The 12,500-nt window shown below is 37.5% G+C and overlaps 1 protein-coding gene across 3 annotated transcripts in view; it reads left to right on the top strand.

Annotated features, from left to right (window-relative positions):
- The window catches only part of LOC135116384 (BMP-binding endothelial regulator protein-like), a 157,404-nt gene that overhangs the window by 30,333 nt on the left and 114,571 nt on the right, over window positions 1-12,500 (top strand). The window lies entirely within an intron of this gene.

Raw genomic sequence — 12,500 nt, 5'->3', positions numbered from 1 at the left:
GTTGCTGTACAATTTACAGATGACTCCGCGGCGTCCTCACTGTAAAATTTAGAGCGAGAACAAACTCAGCTCTACACTTTACAAAATGAAAAGTGGAAACCTACAGAGTCGACGTTTTGCTATTGTAGTTCCTCTTAGCAAAAATACATGGCAGTGCTTTAATTAATAATAGCTAGACTGGAAACACAGGAGTCCGAACTGTTAAGCACTTTGTCCTTTCATTAGGATTACTCTCAAAGGCCACAGAGATGATTAGCCTGGTTGTCATGGGGTGTCTCCCTGGCCATGCTGCAGAATCCATTGTTCACCTCTCGGCAAAATCCAGCAGACGCTTTAAAAAAAATCACAATAACATCCACTGCATTCATTTAGTCATTTTTAAAAGCAGACAAGGTGCAAGCGATTAAAAATATGAAACAAAGAATTTGATATTCAACTGTTAATATGAATAATGAATTAAAAAAATAACAGCCACTGATTTTGACGTTTCTGTAATATTCAAAATAAGTGTAAATCGTTTCTTTTCTTTAGTATCTAAGGAATATTCTCTCTCTCTCTCTCTCTCTCTCTCTCTCTCTCTCTCTCTCTCTCTCTCTCTCTCTCTCTCTCTCTCTCTCTCTCTCTCTCTCTCTCTCTCCTAAACAACACTTGTCATTGGAAATCAAAATTTTAGATAAAGAAAAATGGGACAAATATAAGAAAAAAAGATATATACATGCTATAGATGATATCGTGATACTTAACTAAAGAAAATATATAGATGCCACAAGAGAGAGAGAGAGAGAGAGAGAGAGAGAGAGAGAGAGAGAGAGAGAGAGAGAGAGAGAGATCATAATCTTCCTTTGCTTTACGTCTTCCAAACTGGCAGAGGAGGAGGAGGAAGAGGAAAAGAAAAATGAAAAGAGATTCGGAAGAGGAAGAGGAGGAGGATGTGGTGTCATCTTCTTAAAAATTAATATGCTGAAATGCCTTTTCATAATTATTATTATTATTATTATTATTATTATTATTATTATTATTATTATTATTATTATTATTACCATCATCATCGTTATCACCATTATTAATCATCTTTGTCGGCATCTATGAAAATTTTACTGCCCATAATTATTAAAGACAGACACACAGACAGACAAGCAAACAGAGAGAGAGAGAGAGAGAGAGAGAGAGAGAGAGAGAGAGAGAGAGAGAGAGAGAGAGAGAGAGAGAGAGAGATCTTTGTTAGCTCCAAATATAGAAGCACTCATACACACACACACACACACACACACACACACACACACACACACACACACACTCGTACACACGTACATAAAATCTATTCATAAATTTCCATACCGAATGAAAAAGAAAGTTTCTCTTTCTTTGTATTTATGTCTTCTTATCACCTCCTTCTCCTCCTCCTCCTCTTCTTTGTCTGGATTTTAGTTCTCTTCAAGGATATGCCCTTTCTCTCTCTCTCTCTCTCTCTCTCTCTCTCTCTCTCTCTCTCTCTCTCTCTCTCTCTCTCTCTCTCTCTCTCTCTCTCTCTCTCTCTCTCTCTCTCTCAAGATGTTTAAGAGATCAGGAGTGTACAGTAGCTGGGTGTGGTGAGACAAGATGGACGGCTAGTCACGTACACACACACACACACACACACACACACACACACACACACACACACACACAGGGCAAACACTTTTAAGACAGACAAAAGCCGGCTGAAGAACGCCATTAGTAACGCAGGGGAGAAGATCGGGGAAGAACAGGGAAAGAAGGAGGAAGAGGAGGAGGAGGAGGAGGAGGAGGAGGAGGAGGAGGAGGAGGAGGAAAAGTGGGGTGAAGAGAGGAGGAGGCAAGAAATGTGGATGGACGTGAAGGAAAGACGTGAGGAGAGGAAACGGCGGAGGAAACAGAGAAGGAGGAGGAGATGGAGGAAGGGGAAGGAAAGAGGAGGTAAAGAGAGAGAGGGAAATAAAATACAAACTTGAGGCGGTGAGTGAAAGGAATTGAGAAAAAATTTTGAGAGTGAAAAGGAGACAATAAAAATAAGAAAGGAAATATGAGAAAAAGAGAGAGAGAGAGAGAGAGAGAGAGAGAGAGAGAGAGAGAGAGAGAGAGAGAGAGAGAGAGAGAGAGAGAGAGAGAGATTCTATGTGTAGATTGCTTTTACGTTTGAGTTTACATGTGTGTACATATAAATGAGAGAGAGAGAGAGAGAGAGAGAGAGAGAGAGAGAGAGAGAGAGAGAGAGAGAGAGTCTTGCTTTTTATCTCATCCCATTTGCTTGCATGTCGTTCCTGTGCATGGTATGGCTCTCTCTCTCTCTCTCTCTCTCTCTCTCTCTCTCTCTCTCTCTCTCTCTCTCTCTCTCTCTCTCTCTGCAACAGCTCTATGTGGTGATTGGTATGTCTTTTTGTTTGTTTTGTGTGTTTGTGTTTTGTTTTACTTTACGTGTGTGTGTGTGTGTGTGTGTGTGTGTGTGTGTGTGTGTGTGTGTGTGTGTGTGTGTGTGTGTGTGTGTGTGTGTGTGTTGTATAATTTCGCATTGACTGTTTGTGTAGGTGTACTTGTGTGTGTGTGTGTGTGTGTGTGTGTGTGTGTGTGTGTGGTACATGCCTGTTTTGCGTTGCGTTGGTAAGCGAGATGATATTTCTCTCTCTCTCTCTCTCTCTCTCTCTCTCTCTCTCTCTCTCTCTCTCTCTCTCTCTCTCTCTCTCTCTCTCTCTCTCTCTCTCTCTCTCTCTCTCTCTCTCTCTCTCTCTTTCTAACGGTCTGCCTACATATCTGTCTGTTTCAATTTAGTGTGTGTGTGTGTGTGTGTGTGTGTGTGTGTGTGTGTGTGTGTGTGTGTGTGTGTTCCTTTAAATATTGACTTCATTTTCCCCTTTCACGCGTTCATCTTTTTTATCCATTTATAATTTTACTTTCCATTATTTTCACTTCTTTAACATTATTTTCCCTTTTCCCTTCCTTGTTTCGTTCTTTTGTTCTCTCTTATTTTATCCATGCTTTCCCTTCGTCTTCCGTTTATCACAGTTTCCTTCTTCCCCTTGTCACATTTTCTTTGTTTCTCCTACCTCTTCTTTATCTCCCTCCCTTTATTCTTGTTTTTTTTTTCTTCTGTTTTGGTTGCTTTCTTTTACTGAATCCTCTCATTCACATCTTCTTTTTCTTTTCTTTTCTCCTCTTCTTTAATATTTTAATTCTCTTTTTTTAGTATTTTGGAGATTTCGGTGTGTGTGTGTGTGTGTGTGTGTGTGTGTGTGTGTGTGTGTGTGTGTGTGTGTGTGTGTGTTTTGAACTCATGTCCTTTCCTTGTCCTATCTTTATTTTTTTTTCCTCAATTTTTCTTCATCCTCTTTCTTTTCTTCTAATTTTTTTCCAGTCTTATTTCTAATTATATTTCCTTTTATCATTTGATTTCTTTCCTCTTCCTCAACTTTTATCATTCTCTGTTTTTTTCACACATTTCTTTCATTGATTCCTGCTGTCTTTTGTCTTTCTTACTTTCATAGTTAATTTTCTATTTTCCTCCTCAACTTTTATTTTTCCTCGTTCTTTTCAAAACATTTTTTTTCTTTCATTCTTTCCTACCGTCTTTTTTGTCTTCCTTTCTTTCATAGTTAATTATCTATTTTTAGTGTATATATGTATGTCTATCCATCTTTTTATCGAACTGTTTATCTACTTATCTGTCTGTATCACTGTTGTCCGCCTGTGTGCCTGGCTGTTCATCTCTCCTTCTGCCTGCCCTCCTATCTGTCTGCCTGCCTTTATGGCCATCCGTCTATCTGTCTCTGTCTGTGAGTCTGTCTTCCTTCTGTCTGTCTGTCTGTCGATCTCCCTGTCTATCCGTCTGTCTGTCTGTCTGTCTCAGTGAGTTGTTTTACGCCTGCCTGTCTGTCTTTCTGTCTGTCTGTCTGTCTGTCTGTCTCTGTACCTATTTGCTTGTCTGTCTGTTTATGTGTCTGTATGTCTGTGTATGTGGCTATTTGTCTGTCTGTCTCCCTGCTATCATCCTCTCTCTCTCTCTCTCTCTCTCTCTCTCTCTCTCTCTCTCTCTCTCTCTCTCTCTCTCTCTCTCTCTCTCTCTCTCTCTCTCTCTTACCCCTTCCCTCCCTCCCTTCACCTGGCGTCACGTGGAATTAATTAATGAAGGTACATACAATCACACGCTGTATCTTCAGAAAGCACCACAACTTTTTACTTCCCCGGTGTGTACTCAGCGACGGAAAGTGCCAGCTCATGTGTGCTCTGGCGCGCCCTCACACACACACACACACACACACACACACACACACACACACACACACACACACACACACACACACACACACACACACACACACACACACACACACACACACGTCTTCGTACCTGTGTCTCTGTTTTTATCCTTCTCTCTCTCTCTCTCTCTCTCTCTCTCTCTCTCTCTCTCTCTCTCTCTCTCTCTCTCTCTCTCTCTCTCTCGTCTTTTGTCTTTCGTACTTTCTTGCTTCCTTATTATTTTTTTTATCTTTTTTGTTCCCTCCTTTCCTTATTTCCTTCTTTCCTTGATCTTTGTCTCCTCTCCTTGTTCTTTTTCTCGCTTCTGCATCTTTTTATTCATTTTTTTCGTTTTTCTCTTATTTTTTTCTTTTTATTTCTTCATTCTCTCTCTCTCTCTCTCTCTCTCTCTCTCTCTCTCTCTCTCTCTCTCTCTCTCTCTCTCTCTCTCTCTCTCTCTCTCTCTCTCTCACGGTCTTTTGTTTTTTCAGCATTCCTTTATATTTGAGCTCTTCATTCTCTACCGTCTGTTTTTTCTTGTTTCTTTTTTTATCCTTTCGTTCTTCCCTTCTTTTCGTCTTATTATATTATTTTTTTTTTCTTGAGGCGTCATAATACCAGTCAGTGAATTATTTCTTCCTTCCATCTTTCTTTCCTTTCTTTCTTCCTTTCTTCCTTCTTTCCTTCCTTCATTCCTTCCTTCCTTCATTCATTTATTTATTTATTTATTCAATCCTTTCTTTTTTCCCTTTTCTCTCGTTATGCTTTTGCTTGTACGTTGCTTTTTTTTTTGCTTTGCTTCCTATCCTTCCTCCTTCTCTTTTTACCTCTTTCTTTCCTTTTTTCTTCCTTTCTTTCACTCTTCTGCTTCTTTTTTCGTGATATACTTTTACCTGGTTTTTTCTCATTCCTTTACTTTTATTCTTTTCTTTCCTCTTCAATATTTTTACCTCCTCCAATTCTTGCATTTTCTCTCCTTCATTTCCTCCCTTCCTTCCTTCCTTCCTTCCTTCCTTCCTTTCTTCCTTCCTCCCTTTTCTTTCCAAAATCTTTCTTTCCCTTTTTTTATCTGCTTCTCTTCGTCACTTTTTTTTGTATTTTCTTTCCGTATTTTTTGCTCCTCCATTCCTTTCATTCTCTCTCTCTCTCTCTCTCTCTCTCTCTCTCTCTCTCTCTCTCTCTCTCTCTCTCTCTCTCTCTCTCTCTCTCTCTCTTTTTACCTCCCACTTTCTTTCTTCTGTTTTTCTTTAATCTTTTCTTCGTTTCTTTATTTTATTTTTGTCCTCTTTCTTCTCTTCTTTCTTTCCTTATTGAATTATCCTTGTTTCATTTATATTCCCTCTTTAACGTTTTCTCTTCCGTTCCTTTAGATTTTTCTCTTCTCCCTTCCTTCCTTCCTTCCTTCCTTTCTTCCTTCTTTTCTTCCCTCCCTCCCTCTCTCCTTCCCTTTTCTTTCTCTTTCCCTTTTCTTATTTCCTCTCTCTTTTGTTCCTCGCTTCCTTCCTTCCTTCCTTCCTTCCTTCCTTCCTTCCTTCCTTCCTTCCTTCCTTCCTTCCTTCCTTCCTTCCTGCTTGTCTTTCCCTATCTTTCCTTCCTCCTTCACTCCCTCCTTCTCTTCCTTCCTCCCTCTTTCCCTCCCTCTCTCCCTCCCTCCCTCTCTTATTGCTAATCTCCACTTCTCCATCCCTTCACTCTCTCAGCCTCTCCCTACTTTTCTTATTCACTTCTAATCTCTCTCTCTCTCTCTCTCTCTCTCTCTCTCTCTCTCTCTCTCTCTCTCTCTCTCTCTCTCTCTCTCTCTCTCTCTCCCCTTCTTCACTCACAACCCTTTCTTGCTCTTATTCCCAATCTCACCCTTCCTCCCTTCACTCTCCCTTATCTCCCTCCTTTCTTCCCTTATCCACCTCCCTCCTCTCCCAGCCCACGACCTCTCCCTCACCCTCCCCTCTCCCGCCACCGTGGTAGTCAAATGAGCAGCTCAACACGTGAAAAAATGAGGAACTTTGTCACTCACTACTCGAGAAGGGAAGGGGAGTAGGTGGCGTGCTGATAATTGACTCCTTGTGTGTGTGTGTGTGTGTGTGTGTGTGTGTGTGTGTGCGTGTGTGTACGTGTGTTTGTGTGTGTGTGGAGAGAGAGAGAGAGAGAGAGAGAGAGAGAGAGAGAGGGAGGTTGGGGGAAGATTGTATGTAGTACACGAAATGGAAGAAAAGAGTAACGATAATGAATGATGTTAGAGTAATAATAAAAAAGAAAGACAGGTAGACAGACAGACAGATATGCAAACAGACAAAAAGCCAGGCAGACAGACAGACAAACAGATAGATAGACAGGAATAGACAAAAATAGACAAAAAAAAGGTCAAACAGGCAGGCAGATAAGCGCACAGACAACGCTAAACAAACAACAGAATAATGCAAAGTAAAAATCGTATAAAAAGAAACGACAAAAAAATAAATAAATAAAAAAGCAACTTACATAACAGAGAGAGAGAGAGAGAGAGAGAGAGAGAGAGAGAGAGAGAGAGAGAGAGAGAGACGTACGTGTGTGTGTGTGTGTGTGTGTGTGTGTTTACCCAGGTGAGTATATTAGCGGCGCGTGTACCTGTGAGCCTCTTGGAAAGATTGTTTTACGGTCTGCGGCTGTTCAGGGGGAAGGAGAGAGGAGTGTGGTGGCAGTGAAAAAGAAGAGAGAGAGAGAGAGAGAGAGAGAGATGAGAGGAGAAGAGGAAGAAGGGAGGCGGGGTTGACAGGAGTATAGAAAAGTGATCGGGGTAGAGGAAGAGTAGAGGGATTGGAGAGAACAGGAAGATCAAAGGAAAGGAAGATGGTGTGGTAGACAGGAGTAGGAGGCAAGAGAGGAGAGGGGAAGGGGAAAAGGAAGAGGAAAGAAGGTGATGGGGTAGACAAGAGTTGGTTGGGGACAAGGTTAAGATAGAAGGTGGGGAGAGGAGAGGGAAAGAAGAAAAGAAGGGAGAAGGAGGGGAAGGGAGCGAGAAAGAGAGTTTGGAGGAAAGAGAGAATGGGAAGGGAAAGAAAGGGAGAGAGGAAGAAAGAAATAAATAAATTGGTTGAGGGAGAAAGGACCAAAGAAAGAGAAAGATGGAAAGAAACATAGAAGAGAAAAGAAATGAGGTAGGGAAGAGAGAAGGAAAAATGACAGAAACAGGTGAAGGAAAAGGAAAAGGAAGGAAAAGGGGAAAATGATGAAGAAATGGACAGTTCAGAGATAGTTACCACCTTGAGACTATTTTCTATCTTCCTTTCTTCCTAATTTGTTATTTTTATTCCTTGTAGATAATCTTCATTGTTGTCTTCGTTTACCTGTTTATCTTTCTCATGTTTACAGCTATTCGTATTTTTTCCTTCTTTGTTTACCCCCTTGTCGTATTTTTTTCTTTTTCTTTATCAGTCTGGTTTTGGAATTACTTTTCTTATGTTTTCCATTATTTATTCGTTTATTCTTTCATTTTTTTTGTTTATTTACCTTTGTCTTCTTAATATTCGAGTTTGCTCTTTCTTTGTTCTTTCTTTCTTTTTTTTTATCAGGTTGGTTGGGGTTTTACTTTTTTCATTCTTCATTTATTTATTCATTACTTTTTTCAGTTTTCTTATGTCTCTGTTTATTTATTTAGCCTTGTCTTATTATATTATCATTTGTGTTTGCATTTTTTTCGTTCTTTCTTACTTTTTTTATCAGTTTTGTTGTGGTATTACTTACCTTACGTTTTCCGTTATCTTTTCCTCTTTATTCTTTCAGTTTTCTTATGTCTCTATTTGTTTATTCTAGTTTGCCCTTTCTTTTTTTATTACATATTTTTTTTTATCAGTTTCGTTGTGTTTTTTTCTTGTGTTCTATTTATTTATTCATTGGCTGTAGTGCTTTTTTTTTTACGTTTCTCCTTGTTGATTAATTTATTCTTTCAACTTTTTATGTATGTTTATTTATTTATCGTTATCTTGTTATTATCTGAATTTGCTTTTTCACTTTCTAGTTTCTTTCTTCCTTTTTTATAAGTTTCGTTGTGGTGTTACTTTTCCTTCCTTCATTAACTTATTCTTTTTATATTCTCTTATGTCTGTATTTACTTAGTTTTGCCTTATTATTATTCCAGTCTGCTTTTTTTTTTTTTTTTCTTCCCCTGGCTGTCATCACGTCCCGCTGGCTTCCTCTAATCCTGGCCAGGAGAAAACAAAAACATTCTTAATATCTCTTTCTTTTGTATCACTTTCCTCTGAATCTACTTAATGCTATTTTTTATCAATTTTGTATGGTTTTATTTATTTATTTATTTGTCTTTTTTTATTTCCACACAAGAAGAATAAGAGCGAGGTAAAATAGAGAAAGAAAGAAATTCCTTTACCCTTTGACTGATAATGGATGTTTATTTCTTTTTCTTTTCTTTGTAGTAACCGTAGACAATTTTACTGAGGAAAATACAGTTTCCCCTAAAAGTTTAGTCTATCGCTCCTTTTATTGCCAGTGACGTGTTATCTCGGCAATTTTTTAACAGGCTGTAGTGGAAGTTGTTTGGTTTTCAAGTGTGATCTCATGATTCTAGCTATTGCTTGATAAATATTCTATATCAGCCTCTTACCTTAACATCTTTTAATAGGCTCTAGTGGAAGACGTTAGGGATCTTCAAGTGTATTCTTGTGATTATTCTATTATATTGAAAGTCTGAAGATAGTCTGATAAACATTCTACATTCAGTTCCTTATCTCGACAACTTTTAACCCTTTTTCTGCTATCTGGCACATTTTTCCTTAATCCTTAACTATTCTGAGACATTTGTTCTATTTCTACAGCCACTTCCAAGCATTATACTGGGTAAAAAAAAAAAAAAAAAATATATATATATATATATATATATATATATATATATATATATATATATATATATATATATATATATATATATATATATATATATATATATAATCCTTTCTTTTTATCCTCTTCTTCCATTTAGATGTTTATAAATTTAGATTTCACACTTTCCTTTTATAACTGAATTTTTGCATATTGACGTGAAAGGGTTAATAGGCTCTCGTGAAAGATATTAATGTTTTCAAGAGAGTTTTCATGATTCTAGTGATAGTTTGTTCAGAATTCTGCTTCAGCAATTGCAGAAACACTCACGAGAACCCGATTATCATCTCTGAACTCATAATTATAATGGAAGTTTTCCATAGAACATCGTATCGAACTTGATTTTTGTCTAGTTAGAAAAGACCAAGAATTTACTTTAATATTTTATACTTTTGGACCAGTTCTCTTTGGTTCCCCTTCTTTCCAGTTGGAAAATAGCAAAAGAGTCTGTAGTATCTTAGGAAAAAAAATTGTCTTATATTTTCGGATGATTTTCCTTAAGTTTTCTTTTTCGTTCTGTTAGAAAACGCAACACAAAGAAAACAAAAGAAAAAAAAGTAATACCATTTGGGAGAAAATCTTTAAAAGTTCACATATTTTCTGATTCCTTTCCTTAAGTTCCCTTTCTTTTCACTTAGAAAACAAAAATAATCCAGTTTTTTTTCTCCTTCAGTTCCCTTAATGTCCGGTCAGCAAACCGCAAAAAACTCTTTAAAAGTCGTCGGACGTGTGTGTGTGTGTGTGTGTGTGTGTGTGTGTGTGTGTGTGTGTGTGTGTGTGTGTGTGTGTGTTAGGGGGAGGGTGAGAATTACGTAGCGTGGCGGTGTCCTGGTCCGTGTGGTTGTGGAAATCAAGACCAGTTGACTTCCTCTGCCCGACGTGGGAATGATTCTGGCTCGCAAGGACTATTCTTGAACGTGCTGGCGTGTTTTATGGGTTCTAATAGATGTTATTTGTGGTTTTTGAGGGTGTTTTCATGATTCTGGTGAGAATTACTACGGTTTTCAAAGATGTTTTCGAGATTTTAGTGATAATTTGGTACCTAATAATTTTACATTTATATCTTACCTCGATATCTGGTGACAGTTATTGGGATGTTCAAGTGTTTTTATGATTCTAATGAAAGTTATTAGGGTTTTCGAGGGTGTTTTCGTGACACAAGTGATAGTTTAGCAAGGATTCTGCATTGGCGTGTTATACCGAAAACTTTTAATAGGCTCTTGTAAAAGCTATTGCGGTTTGCAAGTGTGTTTTCATAATTCTAGTGAAAGTTAGCGAAGTTTCCAAGAGTGTTTTCATGAATCTAGTGAGTTATTGAAGCTTTCAAGGGTGTTTTCATAATTCTAGTGAAAATTATGGAAGTTTTACAAGGCCGTTTCATAATTCTAGTGAAAGTTTTCTGGAGTTTTCAAGGTTGTTTTCATAATTATAGTGAAAGTTATTGAGATTTTTTACGATGTTTTCATTATTGCACTCATAATTTAATAAGAATTCTGCACTATCAATAGAAAAGAAGAAAAAAGACTATATGAACCCGACTAATGTTCACCGTGACCTCTGAAACCCTTGCGAGAGAGCAAAGCGTTTAGAAACAAGACAACACATAACATTGGAAGGCTGAGTGTCGCGGTGCCGCCCCTCACTCCTCACTCCCCACTCCACTTGACTCCCGTGTTCCGCCGCCTTGTAAACACACCACGCATCCGGCAGGCAGGCAAGCGAGGAGGAGAGGCTCTTGCTACACACTTATGCTTTACCTTGACTATGTGTTAATAGTTTTGTTCCTTCGACTGGCAACGGCGCGCTATTGTACGTGAGTAATATAAATGGCTCTCCAAATAAAATATATAAATAAGTAAATAAATAGCAATAATGGTAATGATAAATTAATAAATAAATAAATTATGGAAATAAATAAATAGGTAAATTTATTACTTACACGAAAAGGGTTTTCTAAATTTTTGGTAGTGTTTTTTTTCAGTGAGTGTTACCTTTCAAAATTCCAGTCTTAATTTGCAGTCTGTTATATAATAATAATAATAATGATAATAATAATAATAATAATAATAATAATAATAATAATGATAATAATAATAATAGTAATAATAATAATAATAATAATAATAATAATAATAACAATAATAATAATAATAATAATAATAATAATAATAATAATAATAATAATAATAGCTATTATTATTATTATTATTATTATTATTATTATTATTATTATTATTATTATCATTATTATTATTATTATTATTATTATTGCTATTAATTTCTTTTTCATTATTCTTCCACTTTTTACTCATTTCGTTGTAATTCTTCTTCTTCTTCTTCTTCTTCTTCTTCTTCTTCTTCTTCTTCCTCCTCCTTTTCTCTTCTTCTTTTACTTCTTTCTTTCTTTCTTTCTTCTTCTTTTTCTTCTTCTTCTTTTTCTTCTTCTTCTTCTTCTTCTTCTCCTTCTCTTCCTCCTTCTCCTTTTCTCTTCTTCTTTTACTTCTCTCTTTCTTCTTTTTCTTCTTCTTCTTCTTCTTCTTCTTCTTCTTCTTCTTCTTCTTCTTCTTCCTTCGTTTTAATTCTTCTTGTACTCCTCCTCCTCCTCCTCTTCCTCCTCTTCCTCCTCCTCCTCCTCTTCCTTCTACTTCTCCTCCTTCTCACTCGGCACTTTCACACCCGACACGCGTCTCAGAAAGACAATATTCGGTAACCAATGTTCAGTTTGTTTCGTTACGTGACAACTAGTTACGTAACGCCTCTCTCTCTCTCTCTCTCTCTCTCTCTCTCTCTCTCTCTCTCTTTCTGTTTGTATTTGTGTCCGTCAGTCAGTCAGTCACTTGTCAATCTCTCTCTCTCGACGCAATATAGATACTAAGTCATTCATTCTATTGTTCTGCGTGAGAGAGAGAGAGAGAGAGAGAGAGAGAGAGAGAGAGAGAGAGAGAGAGAGAGCGAGACAAAAGGACAGTCAGGCGTACAGACAAACGGGTAGACATGCAGACACACAAAAACAGACAGGCGGAAAGAGAATGACAAACAAAAAGACAGACATACAGACTGACAGACAGACAAGTAGACGGACAGTGAAAAAATCAACAAATAAATGACAGTCTACAACAACAACAACAACAACAACAACAACATTATTGAACAACTAACCAACCAAACAAACAAACAAACAAACGGACGAAACGAAACAATATGAAACGAACGAAAGGTCAAAATGAAAAGGAAAGAAGGAGGAAAGAAAAGAAGGGAAGAAGAGAAGGAAAGATTAGCAGAGGAAATGCGACAAGACACACTAAAGAAGGAAGGAAGGAGACGTGAGGAGGAATAAAGTCAAGGATAAAGAGAAAGAGGAGGAGGAGGAGGAAGAAGAG

Source organism: Scylla paramamosain, chromosome 31, assembly GCF_035594125.1.
Source record: "Scylla paramamosain isolate STU-SP2022 chromosome 31, ASM3559412v1, whole genome shotgun sequence".
Lineage (NCBI taxonomy): Eukaryota > Metazoa > Arthropoda > Malacostraca > Decapoda > Portunidae > Scylla > Scylla paramamosain.
Note: the sequence above shows the minus strand (reverse complement) of the source record. Positions and strands in the feature narration are given on the sequence as shown.